This window comes from Telmatherina bonti (assembly GCF_933228915.1).
Source record: "Telmatherina bonti genome assembly, chromosome: 14".
In the NCBI taxonomy this organism is placed as follows: Eukaryota; Metazoa; Chordata; class Actinopteri; order Atheriniformes; family Telmatherinidae; genus Telmatherina; species Telmatherina bonti.
In genome coordinates this window covers 10,939,086-10,953,484 of record NC_136612.1, presented here as the reverse complement: position 1 = coordinate 10,953,484, position 14,399 = coordinate 10,939,086, and the positions used below count along the sequence as shown (strand labels likewise).

The following is a 14,399-nucleotide window of genomic DNA, read 5'->3' as shown; positions in this document are numbered from 1 at the left end:
GCTAAATCAGGGCCAATTTGTTTGTTTATTTGAAAAAAATATTTGAAACTGATTAAAATTCATTTGAAAATGAAAGTCAAATTTTTACGGTGAACTTTGAAAAACAGGTAATTGTATACAAAATAAAACAAAGTGAATCCAATGTTAGTATCAAATTTAATTCCAAAGGGGTTATATAATTTATTTTTGAAACACATTTTTTCTAAAAATTAATTTTCAATATTAGATTATTTTGCGAGTTTGAGATTTTATTTACTCAGTTTTAGAATCTAGCGATTCAAATTTAGATTTTTTTTTTCTGTCATTTTCAAAACCTCATTCACAGTTTCACATTTTTATTTCACTTTGCTCTTTTTATATTTAACTTTCAGATTCCTGTTTTTCAGTTTCAAACTTGTGGCCCTGATGTGGCGTGTGGGCGGGGCTAAAGATAACGGGAATGATTGACAGCACAGCGCAGGAGGCTGACCGTGTTCCCTTCATCATGTTGCCTTCAGGAACCGTAGAAATTGCCATGATTTTTTTTAAACACCTGCTGCACAAACTATTATTCTTCAGTAAATCGAAAATACATCCCGTGGAACCAAAAAAGATAAGCTATTAAAGTTGTTTCAGTCATTACTTTATACAATTACGCTGCAAGAGTGTTAAATTATGAGCATTTCTCACAACCACGTCACGGGTGACATTTCCCACGCTCCTCAAACTAACGCGACCGTATCTCATGGGAAGATGGCGGCCTCTTCAGGTAACGCAGTCGGCACTAACGATCAGGTAAGTGTTTTTCTTTTTTTTTTTAATAACTGCACCTACTCCTGATTGTTTGCATCTGTGTTGGTGAAAGGAGAAATTCAAATACTTGTTGCGTTTGCCGCTGCTTGTTCATGCCATTGTTTGGGTTAATTGCCATATAACATGTTAAATAGCTGCCATTAGGCAGGCTAGCTACCGGTTGCTCTCGTCAGCAGACATCAGCGCGAGTTCGTGGATTGATTGATAATGGACAGGCAGCCTTTGAATGCTAACACTAACATAATCCTAATTTTATAGGTGGGGGTGTATAGGGTGCTGACCATCCCCCACAGATATGCAAAGTTTTTGAAATGACTTGATTACAAATATTTAAATTTATGATTAACATCGTTAACGTTTTGGTGACCCATTAGCTCATTTGAAACCATCAGTATTTTTCGAGCAGCTCATAGCAGCGAAGTCTTTCTCTGATCATACTACACAACACAAAACTGCCGAAAACTGTTAGAAGGCTACATCTGTCTTTTTTTATTTTTACTTTTTAAGAGGACATGAACAGAAAAAAACGACAAAAAAGTCCCATAATGATTAAAACGTGAGTCTCTCACAGATCTTTGTTTATGCAGTATTCATTATAATGCTTCTGCTAATTTATTTTAGTTATACAGGCCTCATAATTGTTTCTCCTGTTTTCTCTACATGTGGATTGTCTTGGCTGGTATGTTTGTCAGAATGCCAACCACAGTTCAGCAGTGGCAGCAGCCGCACAGAACCTTATTACTGTGCTCACTCAAAACCTTTCTCAGGGACACCACCAGCCAGCACAAGCAGGAAGGCAGGAACAGCAACCTTCTACTGTAGATCAGGAGATGACAAGGTTTCAGAAAATACAGAAAGTTTTTTTCAAGAACAGTTTTTAAATGCTTTTTTACAAGTTTGTGTTGTTATTTTAACTGTGCCTCCATCTTACTCACTTTTCTCATTGTATTCAGATCTTTCCCAGGAATTTTTGTAAATAAAAGTTATCTTGGAAAACGAAAGATATTTAATGCAAAGATTCATGGGATACCATCTTTAAAGACATGGAAGCCTTTCAGTTTCTATGTTTACCTGTTGAACTGCAATGCGGAAACGACACCAACTTCCTCTGAAGAGTTTGAGCTTGCCCAGGCAGGACTGGGTAAAAGACATCTCACAATGTCCAAGGACATGAGCCATGAAGAGGTGAAGCAAAGTTAAATTAATGAATGTATAAATAATTACATTTTGTATGTTTTCTAAGATAATTGCAGGCATTGCAGTATTCTATTTTTTTGCAGTTCTTTGGACTTCTTCAGAATGAATATCCTAAGATGCAAGGGCTAACTGGAGGACGGCTACTGTACAAAGCTACAGGTAGGGATAAAAACAATGGATGTAAAACTATACTAAATTCGCATCAATGTGCAAATAATTTAGTTTTATCTGCACACTATTTATTTTAGGTGGTCAGGGTAAACGGAAACTGACACTGGTTCCTCCTGATTGTGGAGGATACGCTGGGACCCTTATACGTTCTGTGACTGGAGCTGGGAAAAATTTGTTATATATAGTTCCTTTACAACAAGAATTTGACCTTTCTCCATTATCTCCTGATGCAGTGGAATTCAGAAACATGCCGAAAGCACAATGCCAAACATGCAAAGTGAGTCTGCCTTTGCAAATTTTGGCTCTTCATGTGCAAGAGTGCAGAGAGTCAGCATCTTCAGCTGAGGATACTGAGGTAGGTATACCTTAGAACAGTATATGCATTTGTATTATGTAATTGCATTATGTTTTTATTCTTAATTGTTGACCATTGTAACTTGTCTGTTATTTGGTTCAGGCATGTCAAAGCAAGGCTCAAATAGTTTCTGTGACACCTCCCCCAGAGCACACTGACACAGATGAATTGGATGAAGAGGTAAATATCTTAATGGTAATTATTATAGTGCATTATTATCACTACATTTAAGCTCTTATTAATATTTGAATGTATATGTGTATTGTAGAAGCTTCTGTGTCCTATCTGTAACTTTAAATTTGCACCACACCTCCTCGAAATCCATGCAAGCACATGTGGAGAAAGGTACCGTATTTGATAGTGTGGCTCTTCAAATGACGTTCCAGAACGTAAATACTGTTCTTTGTAAATGAAACATTTATACACTGAATACATCCGTTGTACATTCATTAGAAGCAAAGATGATCTCATGATGGATGAAGTTAAGAAGAACAAAAAAGAAGAGGAGCATATTAAAAGGTAAATACTTAAACACAGGGAACTACTCATTGTCTAACTGAACAAAAGAAATACATTCTGTTACCTATGGTTTCTCATCAGTATCAATGAAGTACAGGTGCCATTAGTCAAAGAGTTGATGTGGAGAAACAGTACAACATCCACATTTCAATAATGGCTGCATTATTCAGTTATCATTCGTCAGTCTTAAATTTTACTTTTCTTGTTCAAAATGCAAAAATTTTTTAAAGATCTCATTTTAAATCAGCTCTTATCTTATCCTACCAGAAACACCAGAGCATCTAGATGATGAAAGTGGCCCAAGATCCATTCCACCTGCCAGGTTTCTGCAGTGGATCACCGGTCAGGGTCATATTCCGCTCCTTCCCTCAGAGAAGAAAGACTTTGCTGTGGTGATCAAGTTTAACCATGACTGTGGTGCAGACTATGGGAATCACAGCATCTGCTATCCTGTTGTATCTGCCTGTGCTAAGACCATCGTGCTGCCTGTAAAGCATATGAAGTCCTACGATCAATTTAAGATGGTTCTGATGGAGGCTTTTCATCTTGGCCAGGAATTTAACAATGTTTAAATTGCTTTCATTGACTTCCATTGGTTTACGTTAAACCTCAAAACCCAACTGTTAAGTAAACTATTGTTAAAGTTAAAGAAGCACCTTTCTAAGTTGTAGATTAACAACTAAAGCGTTCTGACTGGATAAAATACATAGACAATTTACAGTTCAAAAGTTTGTCAATTTTATTTCACAGGAAAAAAGGCTGTTTGGAATGAGATGATTGTGTTTTTCTGAGCCATTCCATTTTCCATGTTGCATCACAACAAATAAATGTTAAAACTTCCCTAACCTGCTGGGTTGAAAGGAAAAATTAAGTGTTTTGATTTATGAAATATGATTAAGCACAAAGTTCAATACATCCAAATAAATCTCTCGTCCCTGTGACTGAGATGGCCTTGTAACATCAATAGTCTCTCTTAGTCTTGCCATGTCCTGCTCAGAGAGAGGACATTCAACAGATGGAAGAACTATTCCAGCACTGGTCCCGTCCAACTCGCTGATGTCAACCTCTGGATCCTCTATCTCCTATGATGAAGAAAACAAAAATGTAGAGCCATGGAGCTGAACATTTTAACACTGTAGAAAAGACATAAGACTGACACTATGATAGTGTGGAAATGTTTATGCAGAGAAGTCAAACAAAATGCAGAGTGTATGGACTAAATAAGTGATGTGCACATTAAGCTGGTTATTGACCCAGCTTGAGGGAGACATTTTTATTTCAGAATGAGGCTACACAAAGAGGTTTTAGTAAAATGGAAAATGGCTGCTGATGCTAAATAAAGATGAAGCACCATGGAAGAAAACTGCTTCCTGAGTCAATGTGGAAATTTGATCCTCTTTTCAGATATTTAACTTTATTAAAACTGGAACATAAGTTGAAATGTTGGTGGAAAGAATAAAAGCTGTTATATTTAGATTCAATTCCAATAGAGGAGACATACTGTATGTGCAGGAAACAAAGTTAGTTTAAATAAATCTTTTAGTGAGGTGTTGTAGTCTATCATGATTAGACATCTTCTGCTTTTATTTCATTGGCTTGTAAATATTTAGTGGCTATTTTTACATTTAGAACTTGAAACCGTATACGTATGTTTTAACACTTTCAGTAAATGTTCTCTCATCTAATATGACTTGAGAGGGCCTGTATCACAGTGTCCTGATCTAAGTGAGACTTTAACCACAGCTGAAAACGCTGCTGTTGGAATTGTCACTACTCAGATTTTGCCACATTAGGTTCTTTAAAATATACTGAAGCAGAATGATCTCCTTCACTGGAGGAGGAGGAGGAAGAATGCCAGCATGGTGGTGTAGTAGTTGGCACTGTGGCCTCATAGCAAGAAGGTCTCACTGTGCTTGTGTAGGTTCTCTCAGGCTCTTCTTCCCACACACAAGACATGCACGTTAGGTTAATTACTATGGTCAATTGATCACTTAGTGCATGTAAGTCACTTTGGGAAAAAGCGTCTGCCTAATGACAATATGAAAAGGATGGTGAGGAGACATCGTCTGCTTGGATCCAGAGAGACCAACAGTAGATTTCTATCATCACACATTTATGAAAGGATTTCAGACATGTGACGACATTCCCAATGACTCCAGATACCGTTGTACTTCTCAATGCTTTGTGTTACCAGTGATGTTTAAGAAAAGTTGCATTTACAAATGGAGTTCTTCACAAAGTACAAATCCTGCTGTGAAGTCATCTTATATAGACGGTTCATGTCGGATATCTATGGCCAGAGCATCAGAGTAAGTGCAGAATGGTGCTGATTGATAAGCCATTGATAAAGAAATCCTATTCCAACAAATATTCTAAAAAAATCTTCTTTTACGTAAATAATTGTGTATTAATTCAACAGATAAATCTCTGGAGTCGTGTTGCTACAAACAGCTAATTCAGCAAAAAAAATCTACCTGTAGAGTTTCTTCATGGTAAATATGCCTGCAATGAGGTTAGCATACTCAGAGTTTAAACATAACCCACTATCTAGAACAGAACCCCCAGATCACCAGTGTTCATTTGTACAGGTGAACTACTCACATGTATCGTGAGTGGCATCACTAAGCCAAGTTTTGTGTTTGCCAAGAGTGTCTCAATCAAGAGTGAGCTGCAGTTGCATTAGGACCCAAGTTACAACATAAGTAATATGTATGTGAACGACCAGAAACACTTGTACACCATACACATCCATCCACACCTCCACCTGAATCATATGTGAAATAAAGTAAAGTGAAGGGGGAAAAAATCACTTAGGCTTCTTATTCATTTCTTGTCTCTCATTCTGAACGGTCCAAAGGAGTGATCTAGCTTAGCATTTCTCAATTCTGGTCCTCTGAGACCATTGCCCTGCATGTTTTAGTTCCTTCCAACTCCAGCACACCTGGTTCAGATTGCCTTGCAATCTGAACCATTGTTAAAAATCAATAACATATTCCAGTATTTAGAAATATCATCGGACATTTACAAATTGTAGGTAAACATCATCCTACCTTATAAGTTTATGATTTGTGTCAATATGTACCAAGTGAAGAGGACCTTGAACAGAATATGTCCTGCGGGCTACACATCCCAGCCTTGTCATTCTTGAAGCAGAGTCCACCCGATGCATTGATGAGGACACCCTCTTCCACTGGACACGGTGACCCATGGCGTGAAGTATTCCTTTCATCATCCTGTATCCGACATGTGGTTTTCTTGCCTTGACTGATCTAACTAAACTGTCCAGCTCTTCATCAGTCAGTGTACTGTAGCACTGCTTGATGGAAATGCCATATTCCTGCAAGCGCCGTTTTACTGTCCTGACAGATATTCCCAGAAGTTCTGCAATTTGGGGCACTGATAAGGCCATTTCTGTTAGTGCCTGTAGTTGATGAGGAGACACATCATATTTAGGTCGTCCGAGCTCTCCTTCCAACACTGGCACTTGAGATGGGGTCGAGTCGATATGCTCCATACTGACAAGGGTTGACAACTCCATCAAGGCATTCATAACATCTTGAGGGATCTCAGCATGGTTGGACAAAGATCTTAAAAGCATCGTCTCGTGGTTGACAACAAAATGCAGATAGTCCTCATCAAGGGGCTTTCTGTGCAAGACTTGGGAAACTTTATTCAGAAGTCGCTGAAGAAGCTCTCTTTTCAGCTGCTCCTACGTTAAATGGATATAATGTTACATTACTTCACTTGTTAATACAAACTACACATTTCCACGTGTGTTATGCACACAAATTTGTTAAGTGGAAAATCTTTTGTAGTGGTTCCCACTGCTTAGCTTGCCTAAACTAAATTAAACTACTGCTGACTGGCAAACTGAAAACAGTGGTCGTTAGCATCGTCATGATGGACAAACTGTCTTCTCCCTTTGCTCATCTCTGTGTAACACAGATGCAAACAATCAGGACTAGGTGCAGTTATTTAAAAAAAAACAACACTTACCTGATCGTTAGTGCCGACTGCGTTACCTGAAGAGGCCGCCATCTTCCCATGAGATAACGGTCGCGTTAGTTTGAGGAGCGTGGGAAATGTCACCGGTGACGTGGTTGTGAGAAATGCTCATAATTTAACACTCTTGCAGCGTAATTGTATAAAGTAATGACTGAAACAACTTTAATAGCTTATCTTTATTGGTTCCACGGGATGTATTTTCGATTTACTGAAGAATAATAGTTTGTGCAGCAGGTGTTTAAAAAAAATCATGGCAATTTCTACGGTTCCTGAAGGCAACATGATGAAGGGAACACGGTCAGCCTCCTGCGCTGTGCTGTCAATCATTCCCGTTATCTTTAGCCCCGCCCACACGCCACATCAGGGCCAAAAGTTTGAAACTGAAAAACAGGAATCTGAAAGTTAAATATCAAAAGAGCAAAGTGAAATAAAAATGTGAAACTGTGAATGAGGTTTTGAAAATGACAGAAAAAAAATCTAAATTTGAATCGCTAGATTCTAAAACTGAGTAAATAAAATCTCAAACTCGCAAAATAATCTAATATTGAAAATTAATTTTTAGAAAAAATGTGTTTCAAAAATAAATTATATAACCCCTTTGGAATTAAATTTGATACTAACATTGGATTCACTTTGTTTTATTTTGTATACAATTACCTGTTTTTCAAAGTTCACCGTAAAAATTTGACTTTCATTTTCAAATGAATTTTAATCAGTTTCAAATATTTTTTTCAAATAAACAAACAAATTGGCCCTGGTTTAGCTCCATAGGGCTCTCCCTTAGAGATAGGGTGAGAAGCTCGGTCATCCGGGAGGGGCTCAGAGTAGAGCCGCTGCTCCTCCGCATCGAGAGGAACCAGTTGAGGTGGCTCGGGCATCTGGTCAGGATGCCTCCTGGACCTCCCTGGTGAGGTGTTCCAGGCACGTCCCTCTGGGAGGAGACCCCGGGGAAGACCCAGGACACGCTGGAGGGATTATATCTCTCGGCTGGCCTGGGAACGCCTCGGGATCCCCCCCGCAGAGTTGGCAAATGTGGCTGGGGAGAGGGAAGTCTGGGCTTCCCTGCTTAGGCTGCTGCCCCCGCGACCCGACCCCAGATAAGCGGCAGAAGATGAAGATGAAGATGAAAATCGATTTTAAAATTGTGAAGCAAAAACATCCCAATTTTCGATTTTTCGATTCGATTTTCCCACCCCTAATTAATATGTAAACATGCAACAAACAGCACAATATAGCCGAGAGACGCTGTGGATTCATCATCAGTGGATCTGGAATCTGATAGATCCGCCCAGGAGGAATGTGGGTCTGAACAGCTGGAAATCATCATAGCAGCTGCTTGGCGGAGGTCTGCGCTCTCCGCATGATTTGTTCGTCTTTTTATCGTTTCAGAATGTGAAATAACATTTATCTCCAACACTTAAAACTTATGCAAGCCAGCTTCAGATGTAGTTATGAATAAACGTCCGCTGAACTGTGAACATAGCTTTGATTTGTTTCAGACTCGGCAGAAATGTTTTCTTTCATATCTCCATCATTCTGCAGAGAAAGACGAGGGAATCATGCAAAACCTCGCGCTCGCATGCCTGGCAGACACCCAGCCTGTCCAGGAAGCTCCTAATGAATTTGTTGCTATTAATATCTGACCACGTCCTCTTTTGATCATGGAAATCACACTGTGCTGCTCCCAGCAGAGCATACCTTTAAACAGTTCCCGTGGTAAAGCCGTGCAGTTCACAAGCACTTAAACATAGAAGTTAACTGAGCAACAAACCCTAACCCTCCCCGGACGAAGGGGGAGTAATAAAAACTATACGTACTGAAGCATTCCACGCTCCAGAAACTTCAAATCACTGACGAACATGAAGAATTTTGATTAAAAATCAACTTTCTTGTCAATAATCCACCAACCTTTCTGTCATTTATCTCCTCAGTGGCACCAGTGGGGTAAAGATATGTCACGGGGAGAGCGAAGCCCCCACAGCAAGGTAGCGAGCATGCTCAGAACGACCGGAGTTAACTTAGAGCGGGATGAAGGTTTACATGACAGAGGAATTAAATAGTTCGGTGTTAAAATGCGAATAAACCAGACACTTACATCGGAATTAAGTTTAATTCAGACTTTTCCATTAGGAATCAGGTGTTTAGGGTCGTTTCTAGTCTGTTTGAAGCAGAATGAACTTTTATTCTGATTTAAACTGGAACTAAAATGCTCATGTAAACGTAGAAACTGTTTAATTCCTCTGTTCCTCTGTAAACCTTCATTCCACTCTGAGGAATTCCTAGTCCAGACCAGAGTCCAGACCAGAGTCCAGACCAGAGTCCAGACCAGAGACCAGACCAGAGTCCAGACCAGAGACCAGACCAGAGTCCAGATCAGAGTCCAGACCAGAGTCCAGACCAGAGTCCAGACCAGAGTCCAGACCAGAGTCCAGACCAGAGACCAGACCAGAGTCCAGACCAGAGTCCAGACCAGAGACCAGACCAGAGTCCAGACCAGAGTCCAGACCAGAGTCCAGACCAGAGACCAGACCAGAGACCAGACCAGAGTCCAGACCAGAGTCCAGACCAGAGACCAGACCAGAGTCCAGACCAGAGTCCAGACCAGAGACCAGACCAGAGTCCAGACCAGAGACCAGACCAGAGTCCAGACCAGAGTCCAGACCAGAGTCCAGACCAGAGACCAGATCAGAGTCCAGACCAGAGTCCAGACCAGAGTCCAGACCAGAGTCCAGACCAGAGACCAGACCAGAGTCCAGACCAGAGTCCAGACCAGAGTCCAGACCAGAGACCAGATCAGAGTCCAGACCAGAGACCAGACCAGAGTCCAGACCAGAGTCCAGACCAGAGTCCAGACCAGAGACCAGATCAGAGTCCAGACCAGAGTCCAGACCAGAGACCAGACCAGAGTCCAGACCAGAGACCAGACCAGAGTCCAGACCAGAGTCCAGACCAGAGTCCAGACCAGAGACCAGATCAGAGTCCAGACCAGAGTCCAGACCAGAGTCCAGACCAGAGACCAGACCAGAGACCAGACCAGAGTCCAGACCAGAGACCAGACCAGAGACCAGATCAGAGTCCAGACCAGAGTCCAGACCAGAGTCCAGACCAGAGACCAGACCAGAGTCCAGACCAGAGTCCAGACCAGACCAGAGACCAGACCAGAGTCCAGACCAGAGTCCAGACCAGAGACCAGATCAGAGTCCAGACCAGAGTCCAGACCAGAGTCCAGACCAGAGACCAGACCAGAGACCAGACCAGAGTCCAGACCAGAGACCAGACCAGAGACCAGATCAGAGTCCAGACCAGAGTCCAGACCAGAGACCAGACCAGAGTCCAGATCAGAGTCCAGACCAGAGTCCAGACCAGACCAGAGTCCAGACCAGAGTCCAGACCAGAGTCCAGACCAGAGTCCAGATCAGAGTCCAGACCAGAGACCAGACCAGAGACCAGACCAGAGACCAGACCAGAGACCAGACCAGAGTCCAGACCAGAGACCAGACCAGAGTCCAGACCAGACCAGAGTCCAGACCAGAGTCCAGACCAGAGACCAGACCAGAGTCCAGACCAGAGACCAGACCAGAGTCCAGACCAGAGTCCAGACCAGAGACCAGACCAGAGTCCAGACCAGAGACCAGATCAGAGTCCAGACCAGAGTCCAGACCAGAGACCAGACCAGAGTCCAGACCAGAGACCAGACCAGAGACCAGACCAGAGTCCAGACCAGAGACCAGACCAGAGTCCAGACCAGAGTCCAGACCAGAGACCAGACCAGAGTCCAGACCAGAGTCCAGACCAGAGTCCAGATCAGAGACCAGACCAGAGTCCAGACCAGAGTCCAGACCAGAGACCAGACCAGAGACCAGAGACCAGAGACCAGACCAGAGAGACCATACACCAGACCAGAGACCATGCGAAAGTCCAGACCAGATTAGAGCCTCAGCACATGGAGACACTTTTACATCCAGGTTAAAAACATTTTTTTTACTCATCTACGTATAAAATCTGTTCAGTAACGTTTAATTGATCTTGTTTTAAATAATCTTCATGATATTATTGTGATGTATCACTATTATCGCTATTTTTGTTGTCTTTCGTGCTTTCTTACACCATCTGTGATGCTTTTACTGTAAAGTGCTTTGAACACAAAAGGTGCCATACAAGGTTCTTGTTTTGCCTTAAAACTGTGCTAAAAGCACCTTAAAGCCAACAACATAAATAACAAACATCTGTTTGATCAGACACTCCTCCCAACATCCTTGTCTTCAACCATCAGAGAGTTAGTAGAGCTTATAATCCTGAATGACTCACAACAAGTTCCAACCGTGTCCATTAAATGGTTCTAGTTAATTTGGTCATAATTCTACTGTTCTACATTAATTACTGACATTATAACCGACTGTTAAACTTTAAATGTTCTGGAAGACACTGAAATATTGGACACTTTTGTCATGAAGTGTTTGAAATGAAATTAAATGAAAGATACTTTATTAATCTCAAGGGGAAATTCAATAATTTGGTGATAATTTGGTGATGATGAAGTGATGATGATGCAGATTTCCATGAAACAAAGAAGCTTCAAACTTCCCCATAACCTCATAAAATCTGAGGTTCGTCCCTATCTGGGGGACTTTGAGAACTGACAGCGCCAAACTCCTTCAAAATGGCCGTCTCGGAGGCCTCTCCTCAACCATATGTACTAAATTGTCTCACTTCTTGTTCTGCTTCACTCTGTCGGAGTTGTCCTTTGCGGAGATGAAGTCCACATGCTGTTCTGTGGTTTGGAGCTGCAGCTGATTCATTCCAAAGACATTTAGCTTTCATAAAACTAGCCCTGAACCCCCTGGAGCCCGGACTTCATGGCCGAAGGGCACGCTCTGGTTCGGGTTTTCTAGGCGGATGTATGGTTCTCTCTGTTCTGGGCTGGTCGGGAATTCAGCTGGCATCTTGTCGCCTGTGCCTTCTCATGGTCTGCCTCTGTTCTCTGTTCTTTGCAGGTGCCCGTTGGCAACTATATGTATATATATATATATATATATATATATATATATATATATATATATATATATATATATATATATATATACATTTTTTTTTTTCATTTTATGGAATTTTTATTACAGTGTTTATTTATTAAGTATATAAATTTAGTGTACATGAGTAAAAGTATTCATAAAGTATGACATAAATTTGTGCAATGCAAATACAAATGCAATTTAAAAATCATTGTACCATTAAATACATAAATGAATTACTGAAAACTGCATATTAGTCATTTAGTTTTTGTTTATTTTATGGATTATTTCTTCATTTCAGTATTTATGAATAAAACTGTTTTCCAAAGAAAGGAAGGGAGACGAATGTGAGGAACTTCCACCAGATGTACCTGATCCTGGTTTTCCTGCATCTCTGGATGATCCAGTTATGGATCTGACTTACACACACACACACACACACACACACACACCACCAAAGCAGCGCGCGGACTGCACACACCCACCTTTTTCTTCTTCTTCTTGTCTTTCTTCTGCTTAATAAAGCAAACAAATCCCAAAACGTTCCGTATGTGCTTGCAGGTGTCTGCACATCAGACCCGCGCAGCTCCGTTGTCACCGAGTCCACCGACAAGAAAACGACGTTTGCTTCTGCTGCGCGTGCTTCTGCTGCTGTCTCCCCCCCCCCTCTCTCTTTCATATACTTTCACTTTCAGCTTGAATTCGGCCCTCCCTCCTTATTTAGCACCATGACCTCATTGCGGGTTTTTCCACGAAGAGATTCAACAATTAACTTCAAATGAAATGAAGTTCGTGCAACAAAACCTGGTGGGAAGTTTGGGGGACATCCCTGCTTCTAAATGGAGACAAATCTTATTCTCAGTGGAAAACAATTCAGATTACACTGGAAGTTTATGTATTTCTTTACTTCTGTATTTCCCCTGCATGGAGGCGTTTAGGGATGAAAAAGAAAACAGACTGATGGAGAACTTGTCCAGAAGCTTCCATCAGCTCCGTTTCCACGCACGACATAAACTCTCCCATGGTTTCTGAAGGTGTCAGGGTTATTTAAGCGGTCCTGTATAATAATCTCACATGCCTTATCGCATCTTTCAGAGAAAATCCACGTTGGTGAAGAGATAATAAACGGCGCTGCGTGGAAAAGCACGATCCACGCAGAAGTCGTGGATCTGTCTCCGTGACGTCACCCATAGGTTTCTGAAGAGCTGAACTGAAGCTGGGTGGGGGGGGGGGCTGCGCAAGATGGCGGCGGGAAATGTCGGTTACTTCGAGCTCTCAGCACCTAACTCTAATTTCAGGCACTTTTAACGCAACTAACTCAATTTTCATTGGATAAGCGAAAGCAAATCCTTTGTTTGCCTTTTCTGACGCTTGAGAGTAAACCAAAATGCCGAAGTCTGGTAGAAGAAGTGAATCTTCCAAAGAGGGAAAAACTCCTTTAGCCCGCTTGCTAAAGACCATGACTATAATTGCAGTAGGATGGACTGTAACTCGCAAGCAACGACAGAAGAGGAATTCCCTCCTCTACCTGTGACTCCGAATAAGCCTCCTCTTGCCAAAAAACCCAATCTGTCCCATTCACTAAGCTTGGATGATGCTTTTCATACGCTGTCCAACCTGATAAACTCCAGAAGTGACACACTGGAAAAGATGGTGAACACGGTTCGCGCCGAAATTACACTCCTAAATGAAAAGCTAGCACAGATGGAAAAACGTGTGGATAAAAGTGAGGAATCAACTCTGAGATGCATGGTTCGTGTGGCTGATCTGGAACGTTATGATCGTCGGTGGAATCTAAGGCTGTATGGCGTTCCTGAGGCTGAGAAAGAAAATGTACGTGAGGACGTGATCAGCATTTGCCAGAAAGAAAAGCTGCCGGATGCCATTGATGTCGCTCATCGGTTGGGGAGAAAGCGCCAGGATGAGAGGCCCCGCGGTGTCATCATCAGCTTCATCTCCCGACGTCTGAGAGAGGAGGTCTGGAAAGCTGCCAAAAACAACGCTTTTCTCAAATCGAAAAAGCTACGCTTCTCTGAGGACTTGACAATGGAGGACAGGGATAACCGTCAGAAACTGTAGCATAAAATAAAACAAGCGCGTGAAGAAGGAAAGGTTGCTTACGCTGTCGGCGGTCGAGGTTTTGTCAATGGGTCAGAGATTCACCCATAAAGGTATCCAACTACATCTGCGAGATGGAACCATACCACCCCTCTTTCCTTAGGTGTTTATGTTTAGCTTTTTTTCTTTCTTTTTCCCCTCTCTCTGTTTTTCTTTCTGATTGTTTAATTCTGATATTTTTTTTCTTCTCAGGTGTTGCTGATCAGTGTTTGACCAAGTTGTTTTTTTAA

General features: G+C 41.7%; 1 protein-coding gene across 1 annotated transcript in view; it reads right to left on the bottom strand.

Moving 5' to 3' along the window:
- Positions 1–12,678, bottom strand: part of LOC306764978 (uncharacterized protein) — a 37,162-nt gene extending 24,484 nt beyond the window's left edge. Inside the window, exon 1 of the mRNA XM_079252291.1 lies at positions 12,537–12,678. The gene's annotated coding sequence lies outside the window, so the exon portion shown is untranslated. The remainder of the gene's footprint in view (positions 1–12,536) is intronic.
- Positions 12,679–14,399: the final 1,721 nt, after the last annotated feature.